Source organism: Petaurus breviceps, unplaced genomic scaffold (assembly GCF_028583685.1).
Source record: "Petaurus breviceps papuanus isolate PSGF00001 unplaced genomic scaffold, PetGlider_PUasm1.0 189, whole genome shotgun sequence".
Lineage (NCBI taxonomy): Eukaryota > Metazoa > Chordata > Mammalia > Diprotodontia > Petauridae > Petaurus > Petaurus breviceps.
The window spans coordinates 51,254,178-51,264,578 of NW_027185809.1; the positions used below are offsets into that span (position 1 = coordinate 51,254,178).

The 10,401-nt window shown below is 38.9% G+C and overlaps 1 pseudogene; it reads left to right on the forward strand.

Moving 5' to 3' along the window:
- Positions 1–2,660: 2,660 nt before the first annotated feature.
- On the forward strand, positions 2,661–9,056 carry LOC138163970 (AP-3 complex subunit mu-1 pseudogene; annotated as a pseudogene).
- Positions 9,057–10,401: the final 1,345 nt, after the last annotated feature.

The following is a 10,401-nucleotide window of genomic DNA, read 5'->3' on the forward strand; positions in this document are numbered from 1 at the left end:
TGACCTCCCTGACTACATTTAAGTCCCAGCTAAATTCCACCTTCTACAGGAAACTCTTCCCAACTCCTCTTAATTCTAGTGCTTCCCCTCTGTTAATTATTTACTATTTATCTTAGGTATAGCTTGCTTCATAACTATTTTTTTACAGGTTGTCTCCTCCATTAGATTGTAAGCCCCTTGAAGGCAGGGACTGTCTTTGGATTATTTTTGTATCCCTACCATTTAACACAGTGCCTGCATATAGTAAATGCTGCATGAATGTTTATTGATTGATAAGAAGAAAGAAGTAACAATCCATTCAGGTATTTTCTTCAGGATCACTGTTCCAAGACTTTAGGTTCCTCCAAGTCCAGATGCACATCTGGAGTTTATTTGCATAGGAAAACCTCTGTTATCTAGAATTCTCAGAAAATGAGATTAGATAGTAAAATTACCCAGATAACTCAGAAGTATCCAATTAAATATGATTTAAGTTTCATTTTAACCATTCTGGATGGAAAATTCTCTAAACATTTTGCTTATTTCCTTACCATCAAATGGATACCACAGGGGACATAATATATTTTCCTGATAATTTAGGATCCTTATTATGAACATACTCACTTTACTATGCTGTGCCAATGAACCAAAAATAATTTATTGAGTATCTTACATGTTCTAGGCACTAGGGATGCAAGACAGGAATGAAGCAATCCTTGCTCTAAAGGAGCTTACCTTCTAATGATGCACTGAAACTTTCATTCAGATAATGGAATTTTCTAGAGCTGAAAGAGATTTTAGGGAAAATCTAGCCCAAGTCCCTCATTTAAAACAAAACAAAGCATAACTCAGAGAAGGTGAAATAATATGTTTAAGACAACATAGCTCTTCAGAACAAAGTCCAGACTTGAACTCTATCCTTTTGGTTCCAAATCTGTCATTATTACAAGTCATTCACATCATTAAGACAAAGTATACTTGCTCTAAGGTTAAATGTCCCTACATAGCATAGAAATCTTTAATAAATATCAAAACCTACCAAATAAAGGTCAAACTTCTTAGCCTAATAGCCCATGACTTTCACATTCATCTGATTTCACATTACCTTTCCAATCTTGTCACACACACACACACACTCACACACACACACACACACTATACTTTTGTCCGAAATATTCCTTATACTTAGAAAACTTTGCCAGAAGCAGTGAGATGTCTTAGTGGATAGAGCACTAAGCCTAGAGTCAGGAAGACCTGAGTTCAAATGCAATCTCAGACAATCACTAGCTGTGTAATCTTGGGCAAATTATGTAACTTCTGTTGGCCTCAATGTTCTTAACTATAAAATGGGGATAATAATGTCACCTACCTCATGGGGTTGTTGTGAGGATCAAATGAGATGATATTTGTAAAAAATGCTCAGTACAGTGACTGCCATATGATAGGCACCACATAAAAATGCCTATTCCCTTCCTCTTTCCTTGCACTTATCTCTTAATAGTCTATCCATCTTTCTGCTTTTGTTCAATCATGTCTGACTCTTCCTGACCACATTTAGGATTTTCTTGGCAAAGATACTGGAGTGATTTGCCATTTCCTTTTTCAGTTCATTTTACAGATGAGGAAACTGAGGCAAACAGAATGAAGTGACTTGCCCAGGGTCACACAGCTAGTAAGTATCTGATGCCAGATTTGAACTCAGGAAGATTCATCTTCCTGACTCCATGCCTGGCACTCTATTCACTATGGTGCCACCTAACTGCTCTGTCCATCTTTCCAGGCTTTGTTCAAATGCTATCCATAAAATTTTCCCAATCCCCTACCCCCAGTGAGAAATTATTTCTCCTTCATCCAAACTCACAGCCCTTCATAGTTCTCTTATGAACTTGATTGAATGAATGTATGAATGAAATATCTATTAAGTACTTGTTATGTTAAAAGAGTTCTGGTAAGGATAGGAGATTTATAACAAATAAAAAAGTAAAGCTAAAACAAACCCTCCTCTCAAGGAGTTCACATTCTAATGGGATCAACAACACATACAGAAGGTTACATGGGAAGATTCTATGATTCTTAGGGTTCAGCAGAAAAGCTGATGGCAATGCCTCTTATTTGATGTTATTTCTACTGATAAAATTTTTAGCAGTTTCTGATGTTGAGCCAGTTGACAGTGCCAAGCACTTTCCTTTCTGGGTCCTCAGTAGTTGTGACTGTAGCACCTGCAGGAACAGCTGCAATGCTGAATCTGGACAAGGGTTGCTTCCCTGAATGATGGCTTTGGGCACTGGTCTTGAAGCACTGCAACCCAAGATTCCTAGGTTCAGCATCCAGGGCTATCTCCATTGAAGTCAGAGGGGAAATGGTGATCAAGGCAGTGGTGCTTGGCTTGATCTGCCTGGCACATCCTGCTTCTTATTTCTCCCCCAACATGCCTTGCTGACTTAAGTAGGGCAGTGTGCTGACCCTGGAAGTGGTACTTGAAAAGCCATCAGTAACAAAAGTTGCCCCTTCTCCATAGGAGTTTTCTGTGGGGACTGGACTGGAATCAGGAAGGATGATCTGGGAAGCAGGGTGCTGCCATTTCCAGCTCTCCTGTGTTCATCTGCCTGTTAATGGCAGTTGTTACTGGTGATGATGAGGAAGGTGGACCCATTTTTTCACAGTGATTTTACCTTTCAATGATGGCTGAAGATAGAAGCAGATATAATGATTTGGGGGACATTGATATTTCTGTCAGGTACTATGGGAAGGTGATGGGAATTAAAGTGGTAGCAGTACCCTGACCTATCCAATTCATTCTGTCTCCTGTCCCATACTTTACTATGCATACTTTTATCTTCTAATTTATATTATATTTATCTGAGCGCATATCTTCTATCCCCCTTCTAGATTGGGACTGTCTATTACTTATTTTGAACTTCCTCTAATGGCCAGGACAGTAGCTGATAATAATAGTAGGTGGTTAATAAATGTTTATTGAATGAAGTTAGGTGGCAAAATGGAAAACACTCTCACTATGGAATCAGAGGATTTCAAATTCTGCCTCCGATAATTACTACCTATGTGACCCTGAGAAAGTCACAAACTCCCTGATCTTAGTTTCCTCATCTGTAAAACCAATGGGTTAAACTAGATGGCCTCTGGAGGCCCTTCTAGGTCTAAATCTATGAACTCTTTTATATTTTTTGTTTGCATTCTCTTATAGCTTTGGAAATCAGGTAAAGCTTTGTCAGAATTGTTTGAAAAGTAAGAGAAAATAGGTGGTGAGTGAAAGCCTGAGAATCTTTCCTTTGAATCTGAAAATTGGAAAAATCAAATTGAGTCTATTTTGTTATTGACTTCATTCTATATCACCACCAACATTTTTGTAACTACCAAAGTCATGTTTCGTTTGTCTTAGCATTGAGTTTGGAAATTCAGCTTTCCTGTAAATCACTCATTGTCTCTGAGCTAAGTTTAGAAGTTCAGATAATCACTGATAATCACTGTTCTCTTCTTGTGTCAAGGAAATCTGTTATTCTTGAAGGATGCAAGTGAATGCCAGTCTGATCTGTTATCCAAGGTAGTCTATTTCACTATTGCTAAATTGTCCAGACAGGTGGACTCAAACAATGAACATTTTTTTAGACACAGGATGGAAGGAGGGCTTATTACTAGCTTCTCATTCCTAATTTTCAGGTAATCATTTTGTTCTTTACAAGCTTTGTGACTAATCCTATTGTTCTCCTTATCTATAATGCTGCCTTCTATTTTTTTTGACTGTGCCTCCTTTTTTGTTTTTAAGCAATTGGGGTTAAGTAACTTGCTCAAGGTTACACAGCCAGTTATTTCTGCATGTGGTGCTAAGTATCTGAGCCCAGATTGGATCCCAGGTCATCCCGACACTGGGGTCGGTGCTCTTACTCACTGTGCTACCTGACCGCCCCACCTCCTTTTTTTTTTTTTTTACAAAAAGGATGCAAGACCATTTGGGGGTCTTAGCTCTGCTGAGGATGAGACCCTGTTTATTGTCAAATTTGTACTTTGTCAATAAATTGATCATGTTCAGAACTTTGTACCTTAGTTTACCTTAATTTCTATTGTAACAAATCCTTGACCTTTGTACTTAATTCTTGGGTCTCTCCTGTCCTAAACACAAGGGTGTTATAAGGCTCAAATGAAATAGTAATCTTAATGCACTTTGTAAACCTTAAAGCAGTATGCAAATGCCAATATTATTAGTCTTTAGTCACCAGGCCACATGTCTGGTGATGATTTCATTCTCTGAGACTTTTATTGAACTGCTGCAGAGCTCGATGTTTATAGAGCAATATAGAAGTGTGCTAGTAAATGTTTATTTAACAACCAGACTTTGGGGAGAGGAGGAGGGGGAAGAACAAAAATAAAACAATGTATGCACACACACTTTTAAGTTTAATCTGCATTATTAGCACATTTAAAAACCTAAACAAACACTAAAACAATAAATCAAGTCTTGAATTGGAGCAATTCCTGATTTCTGGCATAAATTTTTGCACTGAAAATTTAATAATGCTTTCTCAAACCAGTTAAAGCTGGTTCTAACACACTCCTACCTAGATAGCCATGTTCAGAAAGATAACTGAGGTGTTACTTAACTACTGGAAGAACAAGAAATTGTTTGCTCAGGTTATCATATATGAAGAAATTAACTTTCTTGTTTATGGTGGGCTTGGGGAGCAAAGGAAAAATTATATTTAACTCAAATTGGCTCATCTTTTGTTCTCTGAATATTTGAAAGGAGACATAGCTAACCCACTTCTTTAAATAACTTTTATAGGCTCCATGGTGTGTTTTAAAAATAGAAACAAATCCCTGGGTTGAAGTTTGAGTATTGTGTCTTTTACCCTGAGGCTTATCCAAAGCTTCCACCTTCCCTCTGTTTTCTTCACACTTGGCCATCTGAGCCCAATTTTCCACATTTATAGGGAACAGCAATATTTTGCTAGCCTGGAGATGATTTCTTTTAATATATTTTGGTTAAATATAGTGCAACTCCCAAGAAAGAAAAAAATCTTTATGCTGTATTTTTTTCAAAATGCTTCAATATTTCAATGTCTTCAGAAGAGCTCTGATTTAATTCTTGGGAAATACATATCACAACCTCCCTACAATTATGCAAACCATCCCAAGAATTTCTGTGGTCAAAGAAAAATCATTACCAGCAGTCAAGCCAATAAGTAGAAGACCTGGAATTCCTCCGGGTTCAAATTACACAGAGTTCCAGGAAAAAAAGTCAGCATGGCACCAATAAGCAACTGCCTTGTGTAATAGTAATGGAATTTGAAGATCTCCTTGTATTGGCAAGCTAACAGGTACTTAGCACTTAGTTTCAAGTTCATAATTGTGTCAAGTATTAAGACTCAGAACTTGTGAATCCTACAGTGGGATGGACTTCCTGGTGTAACAGGAAGGGGCTAGAACAGGGAGGAGCTAATACCTTATATAAGGAAAAGCACATACTGGAGAGTCAGAACTTCTTGGAGCAAGCTGTGTGGAGGCTGTGAAGGACAGGCCTAGGCCGGAGAAAGTGATTTTGATTTTGAAAATGGAGCTTATGTTGGCGGAGCTTCTTCTGAGAACCAGCCAGAACTTTGAAGAGAAACTAATTTTGAGAACAGAGCTTATGGTGGAAGAACTTCTTTTGAGAGCCAGCCAAAACTTCTCCTAAGAGCTTCTGAGCTGGAGCTGCTGAGGACTTCCAAGTGCCAGCCAGAGCTGCCAGAGGCAGCATGACTGTGGTGTCAGTACTTTGTCTGTCTCTTTTGGGTCTATGTCAATTTCACAGGCAGAAAGTGAATTGATGGGGATGCTGGCAATGTGAATGGATGTTATTGTGGCTTTGCTAAGCCTTGTCTTCCCAGGAACAGAAACTGTGAAGGACTTGAGGTGGATTAGACACTGTGGGCTTCTATATGAAAAAGGAAGTGCATGACGATCTGGACGAGGAACTGGGAGCTGTCTGCCTTTGAACTCAGGTAGCAGTTGTTTAGATTCAGGCGGGAGCTGGGACTGTGAAAGAGGAACCATGGAAGCTGAGAGCCTGCCTCAAGTCAAGATGAAAAGACCTCTCCTTGGTATTTAATGCTGACTGATGAGATTATAACTTCTTTGTGACCTAGGGGTGGATGGCCTTTGTACTTTCCACTACCCCTTAAGAGGGTACTTAGTAGTAACTGATATATTGTCACTTAATTGTGACCTAGGGGTGGATGGCCTTTGTACTTTGTGATTGACTAAATGAATGCACCTTGTTTAAAGAGAACTTTAACTTTTGCACTTTGTGATAGAATTAAGGATTTACTAATTGAATGTTATCCTTTGCTTAAAACTTGAAACACTACAAAGTGTGATCACTTTGGTGAAAACTATGTGGCCATTTTAGTGATAAGTTGTGAAGTTATAACATTCTGTATGCTGTACTTTGTTTATTATGAATGTTTTGTCTTAGTTTGTTACTGAATAAATAGAGAGTTCACTATACTGTTTAATTAGAACCTTGAAAAGAGGTTCACAGCAGCAGTCCTCTAGAAAGCTGTTCATGCTTTGCTTTACACCTTGTCACATGTAGGGAAAAATAAATGAACTGGGACAAATCAGTGAAAGGAGGATATTTCCTACATTGCATAATGGAATGAGAAATGTGCTCAAAGACATAGGGAACTGAACTCCACCTTTGCCATTCAGCAAGAAGATGTGACGGGGTAATGCCTATTCTCTGGGTTTATTAGCCTTAGTGTATATGCGTTGTCAGGGACTTCAACCATGCCAATCAAACCAGTTTTCATTGCTTCACACTATCATAGAGAAGTAGGGTCTCACAACCTCATTGTAAAATTTGGAGCTAGTTGTCCTGGGTAAGTACCATCTCATATTGGTTGGCTGCTATCCCTGGCAACCTGACCTACTCTGACCATACCTTTTAAAAAAAAATTTTTGAAGGGGGAAGGAAAGGCAATTGGGGTTAAGTGACTTGCCCAAGTTCACACCGCTAGTAAGTGTTAAGTGTCTGAGGCCGGATGTAAACTCAGGTCTTCCTGACTCCAGGACTGGTGCTCTATTCACTGCACCCCTCTCGCTCTCACCATAGTCTTGCATCCCAAAGATAAAGAAAGATAATGTAATTTATTTTTAACAATTACTTAGATAAATGTATAGATGCCGTGTGTATTATTTATACATTATTTATTATTTATACATACAATTTATAGATGACCGAAGTACATTTAATGGCAGAAATAGGTTCCTCAATCCCTTCAATACCCCTAAATCCTGATAGATTAAAATGATGACCTAGATCCAATAAAATTGAATTTAATAGGCATAATGGGGTCGCTAGGTGGTGCAGTAGATTAAGGGCCAAACCTGGAGTCAGGAAGACTCATCCTCCTGAGTTCAAATACATCCTCATACACTTACTAGCTGTGTGACCCTGGGGAAGTCATTTAATCCTGTTTGCCTTAGTTAGTCATCTGTAAGATGAGTTGAAGAAACAAATGGCAAATTACTCCAGTATCTCTGCCAATAAAACCCAAAATGGGCTGGAACATTGAGTTTAGTCTGCCTGGCTCCTTGGGAACATGACCCATAGTCTGTTCCCAAGAGTGTCATAAGCCAGTCTGTCTGTGACTATTTCTTTGAAGCCCAGAAGAAAGCTGCTGATGTCAGAGAATGTGCCAAATGTCAAATCAGTGCCTCAGCATACCTCATCAGCATAACAGGAACAAACTCTTCTTTGGATCTGTCATACAGACCAAGGTGCTACCATTCTTCATCATTGAGTCCCTGCATTGAGTCCTAGACACTTTTCGGGGCTACTTTGAGGAGTGTTCAGAGGCTACAATTAATGGTTAACATGGTCATAGTATATGGAAGAAATGTTAGACAATGGATTTCCTCTGGCAACTGAATCTAACATCTTGAAAGAACTGATTGAACCACCCACAATTCTATGCTCTGTTGTTAATTCTATTACAGGAAGTAGTAATGTTGGGGACATACTCCCCACAGGACAGCTCTCCAACATCCCATGGCATCATGCAGGTGTGAAATACACAAACAATGAAGCAGATTTTGATGTGATTGAAGTGATGTGAATCAGTTTCTACAATCTTTGCAGAATTTCAAAGGGTCATTGATGCTTGAATTAAACTTTCTGAAATGCCTAATCTTTACCTTTCCTTCATGAATCCAAGGCTTCTAGATGATGTCTGCTTCCACTCCTGCATAAACATTGGGAGTCAGAAAGAGTGCTGTTATTTATTCCTCCAGATGGAAACTTCCAACTCATTTCTTATTGTGTCAGCTTACAAAATTTAGCAGCAATTCCATTGTATGTGAAACACAACATCAGCTTTAAGGAGAACAGCTCTTATGACAGATTTGATATTAAGATTGGACCAAAGCAAAACACGGGGAAAACCACTGAAGGCATCACAGTGACTCTTCACAAGCTCAAAGTCATACTGAACATGAACTTACCTCCTACACAAGTCAGCTACACATTTGATCCTGTCACTAAGGTGTTAACATAAGATGTTGGGAAAATTACCCCAAGTCTTAAAGGATTGGTGAATTTATAGTCCAGAGCCCTTAAACCAGAAGAAAACCCAAGCCTCAACATTCAATTCAAGATTCAGCAACTTCTTATTTCAAGCTTCAAAGTAAATCACCTTGACATGCATGGAGAGAAATATAAGCCATTTAAACGAGTCAAATACATCACAAAAGCTGGAAAATTCCAAGTGAGGACTTTAGAAAAAGCCATAAATCCCTCAAGATCAGTGTCTGTTTTCTAAGTGTCAATACACTCTGCTGCTTAGTAACTTAGATTGTTGTTAGATACCAAGTGGGAAGGAAATACTCTATATGTACAGCATTTGTGTAGAGCATCTTCTCTAAAAAGGCAGCTTAGTGGTCAGAATAGATTTATTAAACAGCTTTAAGATAAGCTTAGACCTGCACAACTTGTCAGTAGTTAGGGGCCAAAATTAAAATAGGCTAAACTTCTTCAGGCTGCAGATAGGTTAGACTAGAGACAGACTGACTATTGTTGCTTGCTACGGGTCACATGATAAACAGGAGCAAGTGCACAGGGGCTGCTTGAAATCTTATGGTGGACTGCAAGTGACCTGTGGGCTATTTGTGCAGGCCTGACCTAGCTTATTTTTAAACTTGTCATTAAGAAATATTTCAGAGCCAACAAGAAAACAACGCTTGCTTCCACAGGCACAGAACAGTTTGGAGGCTACACTGAGCAACCAAAGGCAGACAGGTGATCATCCTTGGGCCTGCTTATCTTCTGGCGCTGGCCTTGGCCTGCAGGAGGCATGAGAATCCCAGGGAAGTAGCCGGACTCTTGTCATGCAATAACTATAGTCAAACAATTGTCCTCACTGATTTTGATCATCTCAAACCAATCTCATTTCTCCCCTTTCCCATGCACCTCTGGTGGGGAGCACAATTGCTTCATTTTCACAATAATGGGTTTTGTATTTTTATAAAGGAATTTTTTTATGTATAGCTCAGACTTTGATTTACCGGGACCTTGCTGCAGTAAATGCCACCTAGATTATAGGCCACAGATTCAGCTCTCAGCATAGTAGAAATCATTTGTGTTAAAGGGGACAAATGTTTTACTGAGAATACAAGGGAACACTATTTAAAGCAAGAACAAAATTTTGAGCTTCTGAGCAAACCAATAACTAAAAACTAAATAGCAACAGAGATCATAACATTTGTCACTCTTCATATTTCCTAAGTTTTATCAGAACAACCCTTTTGCCAGAGTTAGCCTTGAATTCCTCATGTCCACAGAAAACCACATCCACCACATCAAGTTCTTTCCTGAAAATATGGAAATTGTCATGGAAGAAGTCACACTTCTTTATTATATGTATTTAATATGTTTTGCTGAGATTTAAAAGTTTCTGTATAATAACAGACATGGATTGATGTGGTTGACATCTCAGACTGCTAAAGGCAAAGTAATTTTGTCCAACAGCAAGGGTCTGAAAGACTTGACCGTAGTGGTTTTGTTTTATTAAATGCAAAGGAAGAGGAAGCTTCAGGGGCTATCATCTCCTTGTTTATTTTTCATACATTGCAAGTCAAACTGTATAATTAGACTGACAGAATGGGGGTGAAGGAGGGTCAAGGAGTTCAGGGAGTCCAGGAACCCCAATAAGCAGAGTCCCTGGAAAGCAGTCTGGAATGAATTCATGTACTCAGGCATTCTCCAGGTCAAGGTGGCAAAAATTTATTGATACACTATACAGTGGGCAAAAATTTTTAGGGACTCTTCAACCTTAGAGTAGGTATATTATAGTTTATATAGGATAACTATAGTAAAACCTGCGCCAAATATGCTGATTAGGTGAGTCAGGACAGGATTAGGGAGGAGTT